This window comes from Oryctolagus cuniculus, chromosome 2 (assembly GCF_964237555.1).
Source record: "Oryctolagus cuniculus chromosome 2, mOryCun1.1, whole genome shotgun sequence".
NCBI classification, from domain to species: domain Eukaryota; kingdom Metazoa; phylum Chordata; class Mammalia; order Lagomorpha; family Leporidae; genus Oryctolagus; species Oryctolagus cuniculus.
The window spans coordinates 6,481,430-6,507,594 of NC_091433.1; the positions used below are offsets into that span (position 1 = coordinate 6,481,430).

Consider the following 26,165-nt stretch of genomic DNA (forward strand, 5'->3'; position numbering starts at 1 on the left):
GGCAATGCCCAGTGTCTTGTTGAGATTGCCATAGGGCTCTGTGTTAGCAAACACATAGGCAAGTTCTAACCTCATTTTACACAGCCCTCCAGCAACATTTAATATGGTCTATCTGTCTTTCTTGACACTCCATCTACTGTTTTCTCCTGGGAGCCCACCTGCTTCTCCTGCCACTCTTAACTCTCAGTTGTCCTTGTTCATTGTCCTTCCTTGCTGAGACTCTAAATGTAGAATCCTTTCCCGGTTACACCTTTGTCACCAAAGGTGCCCCAACTGTCTCCTGTATATTCTGTCACCTCCTCAGCTTGTGAGTTCCTCTCTTGTGATTGCCACTGTAACAGCTTCCTTGACAACCTAAAGATATTTCAAACTCATGTCCAAAGTGGAATTTATTATGTTCTCCTCTATGACATGGAGATGGAATGAAGGTCTGTGTGTCAACAGATACCATCATCATTAGTCCAATGTAAATCCATTTCTTTTTATATTTTAAAGGAAGTAAAGATAGAAGTTGTATTATTTTCTTCCTGATTCTATATGGGTCACACTGTTGATCCTTTACAATACATATAATTAACTCGTTTGCATTGTCAAGATCATAGATGATTCCCTTTTCTGGGTTAGTTACATTTTCATTCCTAAAAAATCAGAAATGTGGCAAAAAGTCCACCCTCAAAGAGACTTATACAATAAAAGTGTTTTTCTACTGTCATTTTATTTTATGTCCCATGTGATATAAAACAACGTTTCCATAATACCCATATTATTTTCTGTCCTCTGTTTATGACCATTTTTAAGTAAAATCCTGGAGTGTCTGTCTGAACACTACCCACTCACTTTTTTACCAGGAGAAAGACACAGAACATTTTCAGTGCATTGGGGCATTTCAGTGCATTTCAGTGCTTTGGGGGATAGGAAACTATTGTTCTAGTAAGGATTCTGCCCTCACTGGAGTAGGCTCAATGTAAACATTCCTCCATGCTCTTCATTAGCAGAATTAAATGAGACAGCACAATTTCTGGACCATTGTTTCACAAGGGCTCTTCAACACATGTATTCAAGTTCTGGTCTATGGATGATATCCTTAGGACCAGGTCTAAATATTATATTTATTAATGTCTCATTTCTATGTCTTCCAGAAGTAAAGGAAAATTAATCTATGAAAAGAGAATTTGAGCCAACACCTTTCAGATGCTTGTTATTCAAAATGTGATGCACAGAGCAGCAGGGGTGGCACCATCAAGAAGCGTCTTAGAATTCAGATTCCCAGATACACCTCAGACCTGCTGGGTCAGTACCCAAATACTTGACAAGTTCCCCAGGTAACTTTTTTGCACATGAAACTTTGAGAAGCACTGGTGTGGTACTGTCAATCTTTTGACTTTTAAAAAATCTACCTTCCTATTGTGCAAAATAATTCAATTTTTGTCTATATTAATCCTGGCTACTTGGCTTTCATATAGTTGAAAAGTTATAAGCCTAGAAAATCACTTATTAAACACAACCAAAAGAAAATGGCTCATTTAAATTGGGCAAAAGATTTGAACAGATATTTTGTGGAAAAAACATGTGATGGGTAATATGTTCAACATCATCAGTTGTTAGCAGGATGCAAAGAAAAGCAACAATGAGACGGCACTAGGTATCTCTTAGAATTCAACAGGAGTCACTGTGCACTCACTCCTCATGTAGGATCTCTGTCCTTGGTGTGCTGTACATTGAGATTTAATGCTATAACTAGTACTCAAACAGTATTTTTCACTTTATGTTTCTGTGTGGGAGCAAACTGTTGAAATCTTTACTTAATGTATGCTAAACTGATCTTCTGTATATAAAGAGAATCGAAAATGAATCTTGATATGAATGGAAGGGGAGAGGGAGTGGGAAAGGGGAGGGTTGTGGGTGGGAGGGACGTTATGGGGGGGAAGCCATTGTAATCCATAAGCTGTACTTTGGAAATTTATATTCATTAAATAAAAGTTAAAAAATGAATAAAAAAAGAATTGTGATAATAATAGTAATAATAGCAAGAATAGTAATGGTTGACAACACTAAGTGTTTGTGAGGCTATAGACCAATTAGCACTCTCACATAATGCAGGTGGAAATACAAAGTGGAACAGTTCCTTTGGAAAACACTTTGTCAACTCCCTAGAGAGTTAAACACAAACCCATCACACAGAAACACATATACAAATGATCATTGCAGTGTCATTGGTAATCATCAGAGCCTGTCAACAACCCAAATGTCCCTTAATTGTTGAATGAGTAAACAAACAAGGCTTGTCCACGCAGTAGGATGCTACAAGGTCACAAAAAAATTACTGATTTATGCAACAACATAGATGATTCTAAAATGCATTACAAATTATGCTAAATGAATGAAGCCAGATATCCACCCTCATTCTGGAAAAGGCAAAGCTGTAGGATGAAGACATGACAGTGGTTGCCAGAGGTTCAAGGATAGGTGTAAGTGCAGTGCTGGAATTCAGAGACAGCGATTATTGTGTGTTGTTGCAGTTATTCTTTATTGTGATTGTGGTGGTGGTTACACTACTGAAATCATTTGCCAGATCTCATAAAACTACATTAAAACATAATTTCATGTATATAAATTAAAAATGAGTGTATAAAAATCATCTATTATTTGCAATGCATGCTTGAACTCTTTTGTTATGCCAAAGAGACATGGCTTACCCAAAGCTAAACATGACGAATGATGTCCCTGATAGCAGCTGTGACAATGAGTGTGTGACCCTTCACTGCTTACCACACTCTCAACCACATTGTTGTAGATGAGTGCAGCGAGGACCGAGTGTTCCTTTGTTTCCTTCCTCCCCCTTTGATCACCATCCTTTTCTGAGCTGTGTTCTCCCTCCTGTAAATAAGGCATGACCTGTAAGACATGAGAGGGAATGGTAGTATAAGAATTTGCATACTGTAATTAAACTGCTGTATCATGAGCTTTCCTTCATTGGTTATGTTGGAATGGAAATAATGTGCACCTCTGATACAGAGTGTGGGGTGTTATCCTTGGGAACTGGAATGAGTAAAACAGACCGGGAGGGCTTGCATGCCTTGCAACCTTAATGCAGCCTTGTGTGGCACTGTTTAGGCAGAGCACCTGGGGTCACAGTCCTTCATGGACTGGCCTTTATCTCAGTAAGTAAGGCCTTTCTGGTTGGATGTCTTCCAGACAGGTATTCAGGAAAAGATGAGTCTAGTCCTGGGCGAATGGTTGCTTCTCAAGTATGGAATTCATTTTCATGTATGGAATGCTTCATAAAATTGGGTAGACAGAGTACTGAACTGGGAATCCAGCATCATCAGACTGTGAGGACTTCGCTGCCTTCACTTATGTGATCACCCCACCAGTTTAATGCCTGCAGCTGGTAAGTTGTAGCACAAATGTAGATAGTGTGTGTGAACAGGGTTTAAGTTATAATAAAATCTTACAATTAACTCTTTTCATCTTCAGGTTCAGATGGTAAAAGAATGGCTGAATGAAGTTGAGTGTTTTTTTTTTTTGTTTTTGTATACCTAGACATTCATTTCAGAGTCATGGTTTGAGGTCTTACTTTTTCTTTTTTACAGTTTTTGTTTGTTTAGTTTTAAGGAAAATACATTATAGATGAGATAAGTGAATTTAAAAGAGGGTAAAAGGGGTAAGAGAGTAGGTAAAGGTCATTTGGCCTGCAAATTGTATCTTTGGTAAACCAAACCTTAAATTTAAGAAGCAACTCTATGAAACCTGAACATACCAGTGTTTATAACATACACACAGCCAGCTGAATTGTTTTGTAGGTTTACTGACAGTTGAGGAAGGATATGGAGAAGCAGTTTAAGAGGTGTTTTGAATTCTTTAGAGTCAATAAAATAATTATAAAGTCACATTGGAAATTGAGACATAAAATGAAAGTGAAAACGAAGAGAATTCCATTTCAAAAATTACAATAGGCATACTTAAGTGGAAAAAAAATCAAGTAGTTTATTCATCTTAGAAATAAATTATAAATGTGATTGTGAACTTCATGGCCTTGAATAGGAAAATATTATTTTCTCCCCAGAGTAGTCTGGCAGTGGTACCTTTGTGTTCCCTGCATTCATGGGCATCCAACAGTCATGCTTCATTTTCCAACACTAGGTAGTTCTTGAAAAGAATCAAGGCTCATTGTAGAACAAGGGATTCCATGTGTTGGGATGGAGAAAAAAAAATTTTTTTGGTCGCTGAATTTGATTCTTATTTTCCTTGCAGGAACAAAAAGTTCTCTAAAATCTTCAGCCACCAGTGATAGGATTAGGCAGAGCAAAAACTTCTTTAGATGGGGGTGTTGTCATCAAAAATAAATACAGTTGTGGGAGACCGCTCGAGATCTGAACCAGACTGGCAACAGGGGGGCGAGGGCTGAAGACCGTAAGGAGCCCCTCAGTCGTGGGTCGCTCCGGGGCTGAGGGGAAGAAAGGAAGCCGTGGCCTGGATGGATCAGATCCGGGTCGATGCAACAGGCAGCACTGAGGCCGGCACGGTCTGGCGGGTCCAGGAGCGCGACCTCATTGCTGCAGCTCCTTCATCCAGTTGAGCATGCTGCTGGCGCGGAACCACTCCATCTGGGTCTCGTTGAAGGTGTGGTTCAGGAGGATGGTCTCCTGGGTCCCATTGGGGAGCTCGATGATGTACTTCAGGGGCTTGCCAGGGGCAAAGTCCTTCAGGACCTGGATGGTCAGCTTGTCCACAGGATGGATCTTGTTGTAGTCGGCAGGATAGGTGAAGGTGAGGGGCAGTAGCCCTTCTTCTTCTTCTTCTTCTTCTTCTTCTTCTTCTTCTTCTTCTTTTTTTTTTTTGACAGGCAGTTAGACAGTGAGAGAGAAAGACAGAAAGGTCTTCCTTCGGTTGGTTCACTCCCCAAATGGCTGCTACGGCCTGCAGGCTGTGCCAGGCGCTTCCTGCTGGTCTCCCATGTGGGTGCAGGGCCCAAGGACCTGGGCCATCCTCCACTGCACTCCTGGGCCACAGCAGAGAGCTGGACTGGAAGAGGAGCAACCGGGACAGAATCTGGCGCCCCAACTGGGGCTAGAACCCGCAGTGCCAGCGCTGCAGGTGGAGGATTAGCCTAGTGAGCCAGGGTGCCAGCCATGGCCCTGCTTCTTTAGGTTGGTTTCGTGGATCCTGGTGAAGCTCTTGGTGATGATGGTCCGGCCCCCAAGGTGACGTGGCTCTAGTACTGCGTGCTCCCAGCTGGAGCCCTCACAGTAGTTCTCATCACCAATCACCACCCACTTGATGCCATGTTTCTTGTAGTAGTGGGCAATGCCAGGGGTGGGGCCAAACTCCTGGGTGACAGCATTGCCCATGGAGTTGGCCTTGCCGTTTTCAATGTTGACGGCACTGATGAGCAGGTTGTTGATGTTGTCCAGGTGCCCATGGAACTTGATCCAGGGGCCGGCAGCAGAGATGTGGTCAGTAGTACACTTTCCATTGACCTTGATGAGGATCTGCAGGTCTCCTCCAGGTCTTGGCCATCCCACTTATCGAAAGGCTCCAGCCGCTGTAGGTGCTGGCTGGTGGGGCTCACGTCCACCAGCTTCCTGCTGCTGTCCTTGAGGGGATGTTGGCAGGTGTCCTGCCCCAGGTCAAATTCCACACGGGGAAGCTTATCGGCATCCGGCGCCTCCAGCTTGAACTTCTTGCCGTCCTGGCCTGTCAGGAAATAGGTCTCTGGGTTGAACTTGAGGGTTCCCACGATGGCCAGGGCTGTGAGGATCCCCAGGACGTGACAAAGGCGTGGGTCTCAGGGTTGGCGTCATTGCGGCCCGTGAAGCCCCTGTTGTAGGATGTGACAATGGTGTTCTTCTCCCCGTCCTTGATGTCCTTCTCCCCCTCCTTGATGTCCTTCCTGTCCCACTGGCCAATGCAGGGGCCACAGGCATTGGCCAGGATGATGCTACCCACATCCCTCAGGACCTGTGCTGGTGGCGTGGATCTGCTCAGGGCCCGGCATGATGGTGAACTGGGACTTGCACTTGAGTCCGTGGGCAAGGGCCTGCTTGGCCACAGCTGCTGAGGGCCCCATGTCTTCATAGCTTGAATTGGTACAGCTGCCGATGAGACCCATGCAGATGTCCAGGGACCACCTTCCTTCTCTGCCATGGCACCCACTTCTGCCACAGGGTGAGCCAGGTCAGGGGTGAAGGGTCCATTGATGTGTGGCTTCAGCTCACTGAGGTTAACTTCAATCAGTCGGTCATAACAGCAGCAAGGGTCAGGTACCAGGTGATCCTTAAACTCCTCAGCTAGATTGGCAATGTCTGCCCGGCCTGTCTTGCTCAAGTATTTGTTTATCCTGTTGTTGTAAGGGAACATGGAAGTGGTGGCCCCAATTTCTGCACCCGTGATGACATGGTCAAGCTACAGTGACTTCCAAAAGAAAAGGGAGTTTTAAAAAATGTGTATGGGCACACTGAATGGACCAAAGAGAGACTTAAAAGACTTCCACTGGCCAGGTTGTAATCATTTAAGCATCAAAGGAGACTACGTACTATAGCTAATTGAAATGGATTCAGTCTATAAGAAAACCATGGTATTCAAAGAGGAAATTACTTCATTAAAATGTTTCAGGGATAATGATAATGCAAAAGAAGGATGAAAACAATTTTTAAATTAACTAAAATCAATAGGAGGCTTCACATAATTGACCTTTTGTTTTTCCAGGTACATGTTTGAAAGTGCAGGTATGTAGTTTGTGTGTATGTGTGTGTGTGTGTGTGTTTGCCTATTTCTGTGCCTAGTATGAAGGGGTAGGAAAAGAGGTTCTGAAAGGAGGTAGAACTTTCACAAGGAGCAGTGAGGGCCCAACAAGTCAAAGGACCATAGACAAGCACTGATAAGAGTGTCGATGGGTTGTTGCATGATGGACTGGTGAGAATTCAGAAAGAAGAGGTAATAACTCAACTCAGTCTCTAATCTCCTGGAAAAGAAAACCTCTGAAAGACAACCAGTTGTGCTGAGAGGCAAAAAAAACATGTGTAACGAGTTAGATTATGAATTGAAACTAGTCCAAGGACTGCTACCCAAGGTGCTAAAGACTGGGTGGCTTTCACAGCCACAGTGCATCATCACTCATTCCTGGAGGCTGGGAGTTCCAAGAGGTAGTGTTGATGGGGTGAGTCCCAAGGGCTGGTAAGACCATTTTCCTCCAGGTCCCTCTCCTAGGCTTGCGAATGGATAGCCTCCCTTCCTGGGGTCTTTCCATTGTCTTCCCTCTGGGTGTATCTGTGTCCAACTGGATTAGACCTCACTCTAATGACCTCTTTTCTTTAATTACCTTTTCAACAAATTCTCATGTTGAAGTCTGAGCTCCTAATGCCTTCAAACGTAACTGGATTTATCTCCAAATGCAATTACCTTCTGAGGCACCTGGTTGAAGACTTCCACATAGAGATTTTGAGGAGGACACAATTCAGCCCACAAAACATTCCACAACACAGACACACTGGAGGAACAGAGCAGAGAAGCCAGTTTGCAGAAGAAAGAATAACTTAACATTTCCCTTAACACAATGAGTCCATCTTGATTCTGAAAGGAACCCAGGTAAGAAATGCCTTCAAGTGTTTAACTATCAAAGTTCCAACTGTGTCCATTGGTTTGATCAATAATCAATGTTGATGGACCATAATCTTAGTTGATTTGCAACCATCTTTTCCTTTGATATTTGATAGGTCACTATAATCTTGATTCATTAAAATACATTGGGTATGTAAATAATTTAGAAATTGATTATTCTTCATTATTAAGCCCACAAGATCAAGAGTTTTCTCACGGTTTATGTACGAAAAATATGTTTTGTAATTATTGCATAATTTGTAAGTGTCTTGTCTATTTTTAGGGTATTTCAGGCAGTTAGTGAAATGTAGCACATTAGGCTTGTGCTTTTATTGAGACATACAGAGAATCTAAGGTTTGTAGCTAACTTTTAAATGTGTAAGAGGATTTATAAAATTTACATTTTGATGGGTTAATTGTGTAAGTTTATGTTCAAGTAGCAAATTTTTACTTAATATTCTTGTGCAAATTTTGGACATTAAGGAAGGTAGAATTAGTAGATTTGACCACCTATGTGCCCACAGATATCTTCAGAACTAAATTCCTGGCAATACTACAGAGGCAGCTTGGGGTAGGATAGGAGCAATACAACAACCTTCTAGCACAGAGCAGCTGTGTGATGCACTCTCAGGGCCTTCCTATTCCCAGTGCCCCTTCTCACCTCTCTGTCTGTTAATTCCAGCATCAAACAAAGGGGCTGAGTTTCAACTCCAGGCTACAGTACATGTGGAAGATACAATAGGTTGTTCCACATGATTTGATGAATATTATCATTTGCAAGATGACAAACAACAGTAACTAAATTATGTATACAGTTGATTCTCCTTACCCAAGTGTTTCAACCAACTCTGGAATGAAAATTGTGCCTGTATTGAACATGCACAGACAGTTTGGTTTCATTATTCCCTAAACAATACAGTGCAACACCTACTATCCTGGAGTTTATATTGTAGTATGTATTATGAATAGTCCAGAGCTGAATTCAGCTATAAGGGGAGCTATGTGCAGATTCTATTCAAATTGTATGCCATTTAGACAAGGGACTGAGCGTCTATGCATTTTGGTATCGAGGAGGGAGTGCTGAAGCCAATCCTCCTTAGCCACTGAGGGCTGCCTGTGTGTATATTTTCCTTAGGCTAGCAGAGTAGAAAAGCAACTGGGAGCATTAATGTATCCCCTAAACTGTGGAACATGTGTAGACATTCCTGGATTTTCCTTATGACAATAAGATGAATATTCTACTTTCATAGAAAGGAAACAACCCACAGACATCATAAAAGAATTCTGGCAAGCTGTGTTTTTAGAGAGGAAAAGTTACCATTTTATTTTCATGATAGAGGAAGGCAATGTCTAGCTTCAAAATCTCTCCAATTAGTGTAAATTTCATGAAGCATAAATACTCAAGCTTATAGTTTTTAATGGCTTTGTATGGTTTTCAGTAATTTCACTGTTGTCATCAGTTTTTAAATAAATGCATGTGCTGATGTTTCAGGGATTGAGCAGAAAAAGTGTAATTATTTTGGAGGAATAGAAGAAAGGAAAAAGAAAGGAGGAAAGGGAGCAGGGGTGGGGAGAGAAAAAGAGAGAGAGAGAGAGAGGGAGAGAGAGAGACAGATATTACTGGGTGGGAAGAAGGAAGGAAGAGATAATATGAAAACCAGTTCAAGAGGTTACATATAAGGAAATTATAAAACAGTATTCTTACTGTTACAGGAAGAAGTGAGTTTGAACTGCTTGGTTCTGCTAAGCATGTTTATGCTAGTAATTCCCAATCTGGGTCCCTGTGGCTCTCCTGGGTCTGCTGACTCAGCTACAGCACCCACAGCTGCCCCCCGCCCCCCAATCCTAGCACCACCAGGTGACTTTCAGAGGTCACTGTGGTGGGTTCCAGGAGCCGTCTCCAGGTCCACCATGATGGAACAAGGACATAAGCCTCAACCATTATAGGTTCTTGTTACCCCCAACTTCTTTCAAGAGACCAATTCAATCTCACACCCTGTATGGTTCCCCATCCCACTCTGTGCATTCTGCCCCAGGTTTGGAAGCCAGTGGGCCAAACTGAAGAACCAGCATGGAGAAGCTCACCTCCACCTGTTGCTCCCCACCCCTACCCCTAGCACACCTAAGATATAAAATGACCCAGCCTGCTGTGGTCTGGGCCCTCTGCCACATGTTCAGTTTGTGTGCACGCTGGCAGTTGGTCAACCTCTGCAAGATTATTTCCTTTGAATAAATTCAGTCTGGTTGTGAGTTCATATCCTGTCTCCTCTCTGTTCTGTGTTCTTTTTCTTATATATCATTCCAGCTCAGAAAGGTGCTAATGTCAAACAGGGAAACCCAAGTCTCTCTTTTGAAAGGAAATTTGTGCAGCCTAGGGGCTTTCTCACTGCTGTCAATTACATCACCAGCAACTGGTTCTCAGGTCTTAGGACTAAGGACTCAAAATGAACTATGGTGGAAGCTTTCCTGGATCTCCAGAAGTTCTCCCAGAACTTCTCAGCCTCTATTACCATGTGAGCCAATTGCTTATAACAAATTCTTTATATACAGATCTACATATCTATATCTGTTTCTGTATGTGCATCTATCTCTGTCCATGGGTTCTGTTTCCCTGGAGAGCCTAACTACTACAGCTTGTTTTCTTTATCTGGAAGCTGATTGCATTGCCCAGTGTTCCAGTTTGGAACAAGTTGAATATTATATGAGGGTACTGCAAAAGGTTTACGGAAAACGGAATTAAAAGATTTGTTTATTTTGAGGCACAAAAGTGCTAAAATCTATGCATCATCATTTCCATGAACTGTTTGGAGACTTCTTATAAGGATTTACAGTTTTATGTTAGAGAGAAAATGTTGTATGTTAGAAAGAACATGTCAGGGCTCATATTCCCTTTTTTAGGTAGTCAAAGAGGGGCTAAGTGATGCTCATCTCTCAAACTGGTTTCCAGAGGAAGAGGAAACTGAGGCTCAGGCAGGCAAAGGTGGCTGCCTCCACTAGTTCACTGGTGCCAGCGCCAGAGTGCTAAGGATGCTTCCGGCCTCCCACAGCTCCTCAGAGTCCGGGAGCTCAAACAGCAGCAGGTGCACAAGGAAGGGGCACATGCCAAAAATTTTTTATTTCAGGGATTTTGAAATTATTTTAGCTTGAGTGTTTTTCTCTCCTCTAGAGTGAAATCACTGGACTTTCGCATTCCCTATGACCAGTTTAGTCAAGTACAGCAATTGCATGCTCTCAATTAGAACCTAAAATGACACCCAAGACTAGGGTTTAGTGCCTCCCCCACAACTAGTTAGCTTTATGAGTTTAGGTAAATGATGTTTTCCTTTCTGAGCTTGTGTTTCTTTATCAACCGTGAGAAGGAATTGTAACTGATGGGCAGTCTCCAAACTATCTTTTCTGCAGCAATGAGGTCTATTTCTTAAGCGCAATGTAATTGGGAACTACAATGCACGGAACAAGCACAAGCAGGCGGCTCCAGCTGGCGTGGCCGGCTGGGCACAGGGCAGAAAATGGGCTGGCCACTTCCCAGGTTCCTGCAGCAACACTGAAAGCAGTGTGCAAATCCCTAAGCCTTTGATCTCCAAGGGTTTCTAACATGCTGTAAAGCTGCTCTGTGAGCAAATGAGACCCTGTTAAGAAAAGCACTGAGCGAATTGGAAAGCATATTGTGTTCTTACTGTGATGATTATCTTTGGAGGAAGCCAGAGCCCTTGTTCTGAGCCAAGCAGCCAAGCAGCCAAGCAGCACTTGGGCCACAGGTTTTGCAAGGCATTGGCAAGAACAACACCCGAGGTACAGCTTTGGGTGGGTTTCTTGGTTTTCTCCTTGGGTATAAATAACCAAAAAGTGTTGAGCAACTCAAGGATATCATGAAGAGAAAGTGATCTGAGTGGCTTTTCTTGATAAAGCATTTCCTGTGGTCTGAAAGCTAAACACAGAAGCCAGGGAGTACAGAAATTCCCATGGCTGCGGCTAACCACCGTGATGCCACTCCCAAATTCTTTTCTCTGTGTGTAAAGGACAACTTGCTCGAGCTTGCCCACTAGATCTGCTGACCTGGAAGGTGACAGAGAGGTTAGCGTCCAGCAAGAGATCAGCCCAGTAGGCTTCTTGGCATTCCAGGAGAGCTCCTTCGCCTCATTCTTTATTCAACAGCATAGATTCCACACAGTAGAGAAAACATGTGTCTCCTCTTTCCAGAATCACCAATCAGGGAGTTCCTGATGTGCTAGGTGTTTAGAAGTCACAGGGAAGAATAAGATTCCCCAGATTACTATTCTCTGAAACTCAGTGAAGGCAACAGTGATTCCCTCTGAGCAGAATTCTGAACTTTCTCATCTGGATTAGATGCCTCGATGTGTGCTGCCATGGCAGCATACAGAGTGAAGCTCAGTAGTATCTGTTGTATCCACTGCCATGTAAGTTGTGAAGAGAAGGGACTGGGTGTCTTGCTCCAGAAGACCATGGCACAACACCTGGCACCTAGTGACTATTCAATGCAAACTGGCTGGAAGAATGTAGTGGCACATGCCACATCACATTGTGGTACCCAGTTACCTGCTTATCTTTCTCTCCTCCATGTGAGCTGTGAGATCCTAATGGTTAGAACCTCACCTCTTATTACCTGGCATCACGTAAACTGTTCTCCCTAAGGTGAAAAGAAGTGACCTTGGTCTGAATTCAAGTCCAAGGCTGCACATTCACCTTTGGTCTCATGTCTAAAAATGGAAATGAAAACACAATTTCAACCTGCAGAGCCAGTAAAACGCTTAGAACGAATGCCTTGGATAATCCCTAGCAAGGGATGGACATGCAATAATTACTAGCTATTAATAGAAACTTCAATTTGTTTAAACTTCTAAGGCTCATTGAATTCCTGGGAAAGCATTCTCTCAAGGGAACTTCAGTATGTACTTTTTCCAGATGTGCCAATTTATAATGTTTTGATGTATTTGCTTTATCATCTCTAGAAAGCCGGATAGATAGAAATATGCATATATACATACATATATATAAACATGGGTACATGCAGATTATACATTCTAAATTTATTTAATGTTTTTTCTGAACAATTTGATGTAGGTAACATACATCCTGACCTTTTATTTCTTAATGTTTCCACACATAATCCCCAAGAATAGGAATATTCTCTACAACACAGTATGGCTACATTTAGGAAATGTAACACTGTTACAATGCTTTCACCTACTCTGCCCTTCAATATGCTATACTTGCCAGCCAGTTGTCCCAGCAAAGTGTCAGAACTTCACTCTTTGATATGGGATGCCTGCTTGTTCTGGAAGGCTCCTCAGTTTCCCACTTTCATGACATTGTTATTTTAAAGGAACCAAGGCCCATTGTAGAACATTCTTCATTGAGAGCTTGATGTTTCTTTATGATTGCACTCAGGTTTTGTATTCTGGTGGGAATACTTGTTTGTGAAGGTGATTCCTTCTCAGTGCACCATATCCAGAGGCATGTGATATCCAAATGCTCTTCACTCTTAATTTTGATCATATTGTCAAATTGTCACATTTCTACCAGTGTATAATTACTATTTTCTCCATTTTTAAAAAGATTTTATTTATTTATTTGAGAGGCAGAGTAACAGACAGTGAGAGGAAGAGACAGAGAGAAAGGTCTTCCTTCTGTTGCTTCACTCCCCAAATGGCCGCAACAGCCAGAGCTGTGCCGATCCGAAGCCAGGAGCCAGGAGCTTCTTCCTGGTCTCCCACGTGGGTGCAGGGGACCAAGCTCATGGACATCTTCCACTGCTTTCCCAGACCATAGCAGAGAGCTGGATGGGAAGAGGAGCAGCCAGGACTAGAACCGGAGCCCATATGGGATGCCGGCACTGCAGGCGGAGGATTAACCTGTGCCACAGCACCGGCCCCTGTTTTCTCCATTTTAATGAGTAAGCATAATCTGGGGAGACCCTATGAGATGGTGCAAGTATTTTTCTGCTCATCAAAATTTCACCCAGCATTGACATATTTTGATGACGCTTGCTTCCCCAGTTCTGACTATGATGGTTATAACATGGTGAATTCACAGCTCCTTCGCTTTTATCATAGGCTTCCTTCTTTAAGAAAGGACTTGGGCAAGTTCTTTGAAGTAGAGTAGGCAAGACAAGGTATCTAAGGACAACTACCCTAGGTCCAGAAGAACAGAAGAGCCTGGTGTGCTGTCGGAAGGTCATATTGGAAATAGAGATTTATGTGTTAGCCTTAAAGAAGCCCCAAGAAAGGCTGGGAAAAATTGGGGACCCACACCAGAAAAATGAGAGCCCTCAGCATGAGGGAGTGGCCGGCAGGCACATTTCTAGGAGACACAGTGGTGTAGCTGGTGTAGGGAGAACTGGAGCGCCAGCAGCAGGCAGAGGTGGGTAACGTCCCATTAGGGCTGTGTTCCCAGTGACTGGGAAACCTCTCTGCCCCTCAGCTATTTGTTCCCCTATCAGACTGGTCAGTCTTACTGATCTCATAACACTTCCCCGTGCTTTAGGACTATTATGAGTGGAAAATGCAAGCAACTGCTCAATATCATGTAAGTGCGCATTAAATGGGCCCTTTCCTTCTTCTCTTTGCTTTTTGTTTTGTTCAGAAATCCCCATGGAAACTCACCTCTCTGTGTTCACTAAGGCCCTTTACAAATTCTGCAATTACTCTAAAAGCTCATTTTTTTTTTCATCTGAAATGAGAAATTCTAAAGGTAATGATATACTATATCTCCTACTAAAAGTGAATTCAATGCAAGGTCAAAACTGCTTCTGTACTCAACTAGGAGATAACAGAATGCTTATATTTCCAAATTGTTTTCATTATTTTTGGTTAATTAAATAAAACAAAACTAATTAATATTTTCCACTGTGACGATGATAACTCCCATGTTGTTATCTCTAAGTTCAACAATAACAATGTCTACTTTTAAAACTGATACCCAGTGTTTACCAGGTGCTCTTTTTTTTTTTTTTTTTGACCATATGTTGTTGTATTCCATTAAGCTGAAATGTTTAGAGTATACAAATCTATACAGACATGAATTGGTGGTTGTCTAAATGTGGGAGGAGACAATGGGAAGTGTCTAGGAATTTGACTAAGGGGTACATGGTTTCTCTTAAGAAAAAAAAAGAATGTTATAAAATTATTGTGGGTTCTGACCCACTCCAAATGCACTGAAAATCATTGAATTATGTTCTTTAAATAGGTAAATTGTACGTATATATGAGCTGTATATCAATCAAGCAGTCAGTGAATTTTTTACATACTGCCTTCCAGCTCGTCACATAGAATTCCAGAAACACATTAAAAACATTAAGGTTCTTGAGCAGAAGCGAGCCATGTTTGAATGTGAAGTTTCAGAACCTCACATCGCTGTGCAGTGGATGGAAGATGGCCAGGAGCTGCAGATTGCAGACAGGTGAGTGTGCTTATCTTGTACCCTGCAGGAATTCTCAGTTTCCTCTGGATCATCATACATTAAGCTCCTGTTTCCATAGAATAAAGATCCAGAAGGAGCAATACGTCCACCGCCTTCTGATCCCATCCACATGGATGTCTGATGCTGGGAAGTGTACAGTGGTGGCTGGAGGAAACATGTCAACCACTAACCTCTGTAGAGGGCAGAGATGTTCGCATCTGAAGCATTAAAAAGGAGGTTCAGGTATTGTATACATACTGGAATTTTTTTGAGAAATCATCATTAGTCCCTAATCCACAGTTTATATTTTTTTTAACTCTTATTTAACAAATATAAATTTCCAAAGTACAGCTTATGGATTAAAATGCCCCCCCATAACTTCCCTCCCACCGCACCCCTCTCATCTGCTCCCTCTCCCCTTCCATTCACATCAAGATTCATTTTCCATTATCTTTATATACAGAAGATCAATTCAGTATATATTAAGTAAAGATGTCAACAGTTTGCACCCACACAGAAACACAGAGTGTAAAATACTGTTTGAGTACTAGTTATAGCATTAATTCACATTGTACAACACATTAAGAACAGAGATCCTACATGAGGAGTAAGTGCACAGTGACTCCTGTTGTTGACTTAGCAAATTGACACTCTTGTTTATGGCGTCAGTAATCAACGGAGCCTCTTGTCATGAGTTGCCAAGGCTATGGAAGCCTTTTGAGTTTGCCAACTTTGATCTTGTTTAGACAAGGTCATAGTCAAAGTGGAAGTTCTCTCCTCCCTTCAGAGAAAGGTACCTCCTTCTTTGATGGCCCATTCTTTCCACTGGGATCTCACTTGCACAGATTTTTCATTTAGTTGTTTTTTTTTTTTTTTTTTTTTTTTTTTTTTTACCAGAGTATCTTGGCTTTCCATGTCTAAAATACTCTCATGGGCTCTTCAGTGCTGTTTATTTGTTACTATAGCACAACCTAGTCTACATTGACTAATGCAACAGTAAATCCTTTTTCTAATCAGTTATGATGGGTGGTGTAAAAGCCTCATTGTTTTGGATGACAAGGAGGCTAGGTGTTTCCATTTACCATCCTCTACTGGGAAAATTGATTGGCATGACTTCTATACCTATTTTTAGGCAAATAAACAGACTTTTTTTTTAAAAGGATAAGGATAAAAAGAAATTAAAAAAACTCTTCCTTTTCTTTACAGAGATTTAGACACTGAATGAACAACTCTTCTGCTCCAAATTGGAAGGGGAGAGGAAGTATAATCCTCAGAGAAGGCGGGTGCACACGGGATATATTTTAGATAATGTTTTCCCAACAAAGCATCTGCAAACATCAGAATCTAAAAGAAAGGAATCACAACTGATGAGATGTGGCCTGATTAGAGAAAAACATTTTTAAATCGCTGTGGGCTTTCACTTTTGCACTGGAAGGCTAAGCTTTGTCTGAATCCTATTAAAAAGACAGCAATGCCAAGATAGCTAAGACTGATAAGGAATAAATATAATTTGACTGGATTCAGCTACAAACATCACATGTTTTGAAGATTACTGTAAGTGACTTTTTAAAATTTATGTAATTCTTTTATAACATAAGTTTTTGTTGGTCTATACAAATATTTTTCAATTTCCCTAAATGAGAAATGGCAAAAGAGGTTAATTAAAAGTCAACTGAAAGCTACTTATGTACTTAAACATGTAATTTCTTGAGCTTCAAATTTAAATAGCTCAAACTATGAAAAATAGCTCACTATAATGATTCATGTCTTTCCTCTTTAAACTATTTTTTGTTTGTTTCCTTGGTTTGATTTAAAATATTATCCTGAAAGCTTGTAAAACCCTAGGTTTTTAATAGCCACATCTGCATCCCAATAAAGGATGGGTTTAGGTATGCTAGAAAAATTAGCAAGACACAAAAGAGGCTCCTCTAATTCCTAGAGCATGAGTTGAGTCACTGGGTATCTTCATTGCCTCTCTGTGCCCATCCTCCAACCTGCTGGCTCCCCTTGGGATTACCCAGCTGTTATAAATCTATCAGAAACCTGCTAATCCTCATGACCCAGTTCAAACTGTCCTTTCTCTTAGATGACCTTCTTGACTCTGGTTCCTCACTTAATTTTCTAGTATGCTCTCTGAAGAACTCATTCATAATTTCAGAGATTTTCATTTTCGTCATATTGTTAATTTTTTTTCATGTTTATATATTGCTGTGGACAGAATGCTTGTGTCCTCTCAAAATTGAACCCTAAATTACCAATGTTGAAGCCTAAATTACCAATGTGATGGTATTAGGAGGAGGAGCCTTTGAGGAGTGACTAGGTCATGTGGTAGAATGCTCATGAATGGATCTGATGTCTTTCTAAGGGGATGAAGACACCAAAAATCTCCCTCTCCACCATGTCTGCACAACAGCGAAATGGTGGCTACCTGTAGACTAGGAAAAGTGCCTTCACCGGGAACCTGACTGTGCTGGTATCCTAACCTTAGAACTCCAGACCCCTGGGTTGTGTGAAATTAAGTGCTTGTTATGTAAGGCACCTCATCTATGGCATTATGCTACAGTGGCCTGACTTGACTAAAAGGGTGCCTTATCCCTTTCTCTTTAATGTAGATTTCCTAGAATGAGTGTCCTTGGTTTGATTTCTGTCAGCAGAAGGAAGTACTTATTTTTCCATGCTGTGTCTACCTCAGGATTTCTGTCCAACTCTGTCTTCAATAGCAACTAACTCTTCACAGGCAAAGGAGAGGAAGCAAGACTACACCACTACCCAGAACAAGAGCAGCTTACAAAGCCAAAGCTAGCTGTGAAACTGCGTGTGACAGATAGAGGAGGGAGCTGGAGGTCCACAAAGATAGAGAGAATCATAGCTCTGGTTTAAAAGTGACTAGCAGACATTTTCAGAGTGTATTGTGAAAAGTAAGCACTTCTAAATTAGTATTTGAAATCAGCTTTGAACATGTATTAAAGACTGATTACGAGTTTTCTGCAGTTACTGATAGGGCTCTGCAAACTACTCATAATGGGTTAAGTCATTATGACTTAGCAGGTAAGCCCTGTTTTGCCTTCAACACCTATCAGAACTTCAAAGACGTTGGGACCTTATGTTCTGTGCATGAGAACTATTTCCCATCTGTCTGGTACCATGTCCTTACCAGGAAAACTCTTAGGATTAAAATCTTTATCAGTATAACTTTATAGATCTTCTCAAATGTCACCTCTGCAGAGAAGCAAGCAAAAATCTCCCATTTTTCTTTTCCAGCCCAAGTTGTTACTTGTTAAAACATCAGAGGCACCCTGTACTTGCTCTATTCCAGTTCTTCTCTACTATAATTCCTTATTTACGTGTCTCCCTTCCTGATAAAGTATACAGTTTCCATGAGGGCACTTTATATGTGCTGAATCTCCCTTGCCTAGAACATTGCTTTGACGTAGTAGCCTTTCCTCAAATATTTGCTTCAAAATAACCATTGTTTGAGATCGTAGGCAATGAAAGAGGAGAAATCCAGGAAAACCAAACCAAAGCCAAAGTTATATCAGGCTAAAATTTCTCAATGACAGAGGAAGAGATTGACATTTACAGTAGTAATTTACTGTATAATATTTATAAGACAATACATTTATTAGGAATGTGGCAAATTTTTTTAGAATGCTCATTCTTTTTTTTTTTTATTCTTTTTTTCTTTTTGTTTAACTTTTATTTAATGAATATAAATTTCCAAAGTACAGCTTATGGATTACAATGGCTTCCCCCCCATATCGTCTCTCCCACCTGCATCCCTCCCCTTTCCCACTCCCTCTCCCCTTCCATTCACATGAGGATTCATTTTCGATTCTCTTTATATACAGAAGATCAGTTTAGCATACATTAAGTAAAGATTTCAACAGTTTGCTCCCACACAGAAACATAAAGTGAAAAATAATAGATGATTTTTTAAATGATGAGGAAATCAGATCAGACCTATTGTCATGTTTAATCCCAGTGAGAGGCAAGTTGGGAATTGATAATTTCTTCTTTTTTTTTTTTTTTTACAGAAGATCAGTTTAGTATACATTAAGTAAAGATTTCAACAGTTTGCACCCCCATAGAAACACAAAGTGAAATATACTGTTTGAGTACTCGTTATAGCATTAAGTCTCAATGTACAGCACATTAAGGACAGAGATCCTACATGAGGAGTAAGTGCACAGTGACTCCTGTTGTTAGAATGCTCATTCTATTGATTAAGTGTAGTCACTTTCAACTGCATAGATTGCATCATCTTAAAGTTTTCTGGAAAAGAAACCAAATGAATAGCTTTATAAAGAGATGTTTAGGCTCTTTGGTCTTGACCTAATCATTCCCACCTAGTTTTGTCCTCAAAATGGAGCATCCACCTTACCTAAGGCAATCATGACCACAAATTGTTAATAATGTCAATAGAAGCTTAGTGTCATTGAGTGTTACATATGCAGGCACTGTGTTGAGCAATTTACGTCAGTTATTAGGATGCCAGCACCTCTGAATGAGGTCAGCACTATTATTGCTTTAATACATTTTATACACCAGACATTTACTGAGTTCATGCCGTATGTGAGACAGTAAACTCAGCACTTGGGATATAATAAAGAAAAAAATAAATTTAAAATCTCCTGGAAATTACACTGTAGTAGAAGAGGAGAGAGATAAGACAAAAACAAAACATCAACTGTGTTAGATGTTAAGAATTTTATAAAGAGATACAGCAGGGAAAAGAAAAGGGAGTACTGTGAAATGCACTTCTGCATGGAGCACTCAGAAAAGATGTCTTAGTCTGTTTGACCTGCTGTAACAAGATTCTATAACAATAACAATTTCTCTCTCACAATTACAGACTATGGGAAATCCAACTCAGTTTTTTGGCAGATTCATCTTCTGGTGAGGGCTTACTTTTTGGTTCATAGATGATGATTTTCTTTGCGTTCTTCCAGAGTGGAATAAACAAAACAACTCTATGGGGCCTCTTTTATAAAAGCACTAAATCTCATTCATGAAGTCTCAGCACTCATCATATAATCACTTCCTCCAAAGCCCTGGCATCCTAATACCATCATATTGGGGATTAGATTTTCAATATATTCATTTTAGTGGACAAAACAGTCAGATCATAGCAGAAGACTTCACTGATAATGTGCATGTGAGCAGAATTCTGGGGGAGTAAAGAGGGAAGGAAAATCAATTATCTGGGGCAAGAATATTATAGGCAAAGTGGACAGCACCTGCAAAACCTCAAGGGAGGAGCAAGTTGAAGAATTTGGGAAACAGGGATGAAACCAGTGTGGTTAGAATAAAAAAGTGAACAAGGAGAAACTGTGAAGGAGGAGTTAGATCACATAAGATCTTTTGGATGACTTTGAGGATTCTCAGAGACAGGAATGCCACTCGAGGACTTTTTGCAGAAAGTGATCTGGTTTACATTTTATTATTCAAAACATTGTTTTCATTTATTTGAGAGGCAGAGGAGAGAGAAAGAGAGAGTCAGAGAACTTCTATTGCTGATTCACTCCCCAAGTGTCTACAACCACATTGTCTGGACTGATCTGGAAGTAAGCCAGGACTGGAGCCAGGAACCTGAAATGTAATTTGGATTTCCAATCACTTGAGCCAATACTGCTGTTTTCCATGGCCTGCATTGGGAGGAAACTAGCGCTGGGAATTGAACACAGATACTCCAATGTGGGACATGGACACCTTAACCACCAGGCTCAGTATGTGCTCCCCGGTTTATGTTTTAAGAATATATTCTAGCTACCATGTTGAGAACAGCTTGAATAGGAAATGGATAGAAATAAAAAGCCTAATTAGGATGCTAGTGCAGTAATCCAGGCAAGAAGATACATTGGTTTGAAATAGTGTTGCACTGGTGCAGAAGATGGGAACTGGTAGTGTTTCATATGTGTTTCCAGGTGGAACCCCATAGATTTGCAAACAAATCAGAAGTAGGAAATAAGAAGAATTCCAGGTTGACACCAAAATGTTTGCTCTGAGCAAGAAAAAATATGGGGGCTGGCGCCGTGGCTCATTTTGTTAATCCTCTGCCTGCAGCGCCGGCATCCCATATGGGCGCTGGATTCTAGTCCCAGTTGCTCCTCTTCCAGTCCAGCTCTCTGCTGTGGCCCGAGAGGGCAGTGGAGGATGGCCCAGGTGCTTGGGTTTGTGCACCCACATGGGAGACCAGGAGGGAGCACCTGGCTCCTGGCTTAGGATTGGCGCAGCGCCAGCCATAGCGGTCGTTTGGTGAGTGAACCAACAGAAGGAAGACCTTTCTCTCTGTCTCTCTCTCTCTCTCTCACTGTCTATGACTACCTGCCAAATTAAAAAAAAAGAAGAAGAAATATGAAGTTCTGATCTACTGAGAAGGGGAAGAAGGGGAAGATTGAAAGGAGGGCTTATTTTGGAGAAAAGGTTGAGTTTAGACTTGGAAACACTAAGTCTGAGGTTCCCATTAGATATGTAAAGGAGATATTAAGTAGGGGTTGGATCTGTGTGTCTGGAGCTCAGAAGACTGCAGGCAAAATTTAATATTTTTAAAAATTTTTTTAACTTTTATTAAATAAATATAAATTTCCAAAAGTACAACTTATGGATTAAAGCTACTCCCCCCCATAACTATCCTCCCACCCACAACCATCCCATCTTCCACTCCCTCTCCCATCCCATTCACATCAAGATTCATTTTCAATTATCTTTATATACAAAAGATCAATTTAGTATATACTAAGTAAAGATTTAAACAGTTTGCACCCACACAGAAACACAAAGTACAAAGTACTGTTTGAGTACTAATTATACCGTTAATTCACATAGTAAAACACATTAAGGACAGAGATCCTACATGGGGAGTAAGTGCACAGTGACTCCTGTTGTTGATTTAACAATTCACACTCTTATTTATGACGTCAGTAATCACCCAAGGCTCTTGTCATGAGCTGCCAAGGTTTTAAATGTGGGAATGGAATTGAAACTTAGAAACCAAGAGGGCTCATCTAAGGAAATCACTGTAGAAAGAGTAGAAGGTCAATCAATGACTGAGATGTGGGGCAACTTACCATTTAAGTATTCTGGGAAATAGATGCAGTGACAGTCCTAGGAATATAAGTGGCTTCTTGCATGTCAAGGAAAGAGAGAAAGAAGCAGGATTGGGTGAGGAAATCTTTCTGACCACAAAGCAGAAGCAGATCAGTCACTTCTGAAAGGGGAGGGTCTTGAGGAACCAGGATTGGACAGAGTTGGCCTTTGACTATGACGAAACTCTGATAAAACCTTGACCAACTCAAAAGGAAGGTTGAAAGCAATGTTTACCCACTAGCAGAGCCTCACATTGGGCAAACATGGCCTGGTCCTAGACCTCCTTGTGTGCTGTGTTATTGCCTAGGAGCTCTGGACAAGAAAATGGCCTTCGTGTTAGACCCCAGTGGTGCAACTTCTCAGGTGAATATCAACTTCTTTTTTAAAGGGAAATCTGAGAAGCACATTTGCTTGATTGCCACAGAGCAGCCATGAGGATGATGAACCACAGAAAGACTAGGTAACTAGCCTGGAGTCACACAGCAAGTGAACGGTCTTGAGCCCCATCAGCCGGACTGTAGATCTCAGCTCCACTCTGAGGATCTGAGTTAGATTTCAACTGGCATATATGGAACTCAGTTAAAGAATCTTACTTGTTTTGGAAGGTGTGTGCCAATGTAATGCCTCCTCATTTTCTTCAGCCCTGAAACATCCTTAGAACTTCTGCCTCTCCTCCTTATCCAGTTCAATCACGCTGAGCCACACAAGCACCATAACAGGTGATCCCTTAACCAAACCCATGAAGCAAAATTGGAGAACTCAACATCATAATCCCTCCTTCATTAAGCTTCCTCTTATTCTCTAAGGAATAGTAAATTTTTTTTTGACAGGCAGAGTGGACAGTGAGAGAGAGACAGAGAGAAAGGTCTTCCTTTGCCGTTGGTTCACCCTCCAATGGTCGCCGTGGCCGGTGCGCTGCAGCCGGTGCATGGCGCTGATTCGAAGCCAGGAGCCAGGTGCTTCTCCTGGTCTCCCATGAGGGTGCAGGGCCCAAGCACTTGGGCCATCCTCCACTGCACTCCCGGGCCAGACCAGAGAGCTGGCCTGGAAGAGGGACAACCGGGACAGAATCCGGCGCCTGGACCGGGACTGGAACCTGGTGTGCCAGCGCCGTAGGCGGAGGTTTAGCCTATTGAGCCACGGCACCGGCCAGGAATAGTAATCATTTTTTCAAGATTTATTTATTTATTTGAAAGCAAAGTTACAGACAGAGAGGGACCAACACACACACATACACATACAGAGAGAGAGAGAGAGAGAGAGAGAGAGAAAGAGAGAGAGAGGTCTTCCATCCACTGGTTCACTCCTCAAATGTTCACAACTGTGCAGTTGAGCAAGGCCAAAGCCAGGAACCTGGATTTTCATCCAGGTCTGCTACATGGGTGGCAGGGGCCTAAGAACTTGGGCCATTTTTTTCTGCTTTCCCAGGAACATTATCAGGGAGCCGGATCAGAAATGGAGGAGTGGGAACTTGAACTGATGACCATATGGGATGCCGGCTTTGCAGACAGTGGCATTATCCATTACATCACCACGCAGGCCCCAGGAAAAGTAATCTTTGACACCTCTATATTTTTATATCATCTTGTCCCATCATCTGTGATGGCCTACATTTTGTGAAGGCACTTCAAAATATTTTTGGAAATATGAAATAGATAACCTTATTAAATTTATTTTGATGCAAACAATATGAAATCCATGCACAGGTATTTCATGTTGCACAATTAGCATGAACTTGTAAAGACTCTTTATAAATATAAAGAACCCATTTTAGTATTATAAGTTCCTGTCCTATCTCCGCACCATACAGAGCTGGCTCTTAGCACTGGGGAGCTTAAGGAAGTAAAGCCTTAAAGGAAGACCAATCACAGGTACCTTCTGCTACTCTCCCGTGGCAGGACTTCATCCACTTGCCCTAGTTTTCAATCTTCAGTACTTTCTTCTGGCACTGTTTTTTTTTTTTTTTTCTCTAAAAATTACTGCCTTATCTCCAAGAAAGTACTTTCTTTGGAAAACTTTTTCTCTTCTACCGCTTATTAATCTCATCTAGATATTTTTCCTGTGTTCCTACCTACAATATATTCGTGGCTTTCAAAGATATTTGACAATGACCTATAGGCTATAAATGTATTTTACAACCTGATGTGGTACACACACCTATACATCTATGGCTTCCCACACAATCAAAACACGATTGTTTTGCCAAACTCTATATGTTTACTGCTGCACAATACACACTGATAAATTCTGACCCATTTTGTTCCTTTTTAAAAAATGCTGTCTGCAGCCCAGTAAATTGATTTAATGACCTGCCAATGGGTCTTAACATACAGCATGAAAACACTGCCTGCTGTGGACCCTCATTCATACAGTTGGCTCACAATTCTGACATCATTAGTATACTTGTCTGTTTTCGCTGGCAGGCAGTAAACTCTGAGGGTAGGGATCATATCTTATTCTTATTTTTTCTTCTATTTTAGCATCAATAAATGTCTGAGGAATGAATAAATGAGTGCAGGCATACTCTGAGGTCTTGACAATCACCCACACTAAGTTTGAAAAGGCAACAGAGCTCCTTGGACACTGGGATGTTTAAATGATACTCCCCACCTCCCGGTGCCTTTCCACAGATGTCAAAGGCATCCTCAGTCCAGCAGATGCCATTCCGGAAAACTCTTTTTTATTTTATTTATTGTGTTAGCATGGGCACAATAAGATCCTAAAGAGCTGCTTCTGTCACCTGAGGGAATGTCTCAAGATTGGGTGGGCACCCAACTCAAATGGACTCATTTCTCAACTGGTGAAAAATATGCATGTGAGTAAGTCCCTCTCCAGAGATGGAAAAATGAGTTTCCTGTTCCGTGGAGGAAGCTAGCCAGGGAGTAAGGGCAATGTAGTGCTTACAGATAAATGGAATTACAGTGTTGAGCCACAGGTTCCAAATTTCTTATCCCTACATTCTTCCCATCGAGTTATTCAATGTCAAATGTCTAAGATGCTTTCACTAAATGCTCCTTTCAGGTTATGATACTGACAATTTCTTTGACTTTTGCCAATTGAATATGAGCTTACGTCATTGAGAACAATGGTCAAATTGTATATATGACATGCTGAGAGTCCCAGACAAGTGTATGGCTATGTGGAGTTGAGTTGACTTTAGCTGATCAAGGCTCTGTTCCAGATATCATCCTCCCTTCAACTCTGCAGAATGTTTCACTTGAGAGTGCAAATATTCTTTCAATTCACACCCATATCAGGGTTGTACCAGAACGGACAGAGGGAGGAATTTTTCTCATTTTTTATTAGAAGAACTTGTAAAAATTGGGTTACTGAATGAGCTCTAGCTTTTCTGTCTCCATTTTGTTCACCTGTAAAATCGACACAGGGGCCGACTTTCTGGTGCAGCAGATTAAGCTGCCCCTTGTGATGCTAGTGGAGTTCTGGTGTGAGTCCTGGACACTTTGTTTCTGATCCAGCTTCTTGCTAATGTGCAAGGCAGCAGAAATGGCCCCTGCCACCCATATGGAAGACCTGGATGAAGTTCCTGGCTCCTGGCTTTAGTCTGGGGCAGACCTGGCTGTTGAGGCTCCTGAAGAAGTGAACCAGTGAGTAGAAGATGGATCTCTCTCTCTCTCTCACTTTGTCTGTCAAATAAATAAATACAAATCTTTAGAAGGATTAACATAATCCTAAACTTTGTTGTGAATATTAAATAAGAGCATACATGTGAAATGCAAAGATTATTCAACATATTTGAAGGAAAAATGAATTAAAAGATACGTTTTTTGGTGCAAAAATTATGAAATCAATGCATAGTTTATAAATAATATGCATTTCCATGAACTTTATGAAAATTCTTTGTATGTAGCAAAATTATTAGCATAAAGTAATCACTTAATTATTGCTCTTCCAGAATGGGTCTAGTAGCTAAGATTCCCACATCCACATCAGTGTCCATGTTAGATTCCCAGATGCTGTTCTGACTCTAGCTTCTTGCCAATGCAGAGCCTGAGATGCAGCAATGATGGTGCAAGTAACTGGGTTCCTGCCATCCAAGTGGG

General features: G+C 41.4%; 1 pseudogene; it reads right to left on the minus strand.

Moving 5' to 3' along the window:
* Positions 1-4,550: 4,550 nt before the first annotated feature.
* LOC100349819 (aconitate hydratase, mitochondrial-like) overlaps positions 4,551-26,165 on the minus strand; it is a 115,018-nt pseudogene continuing 93,403 nt past the window's right edge.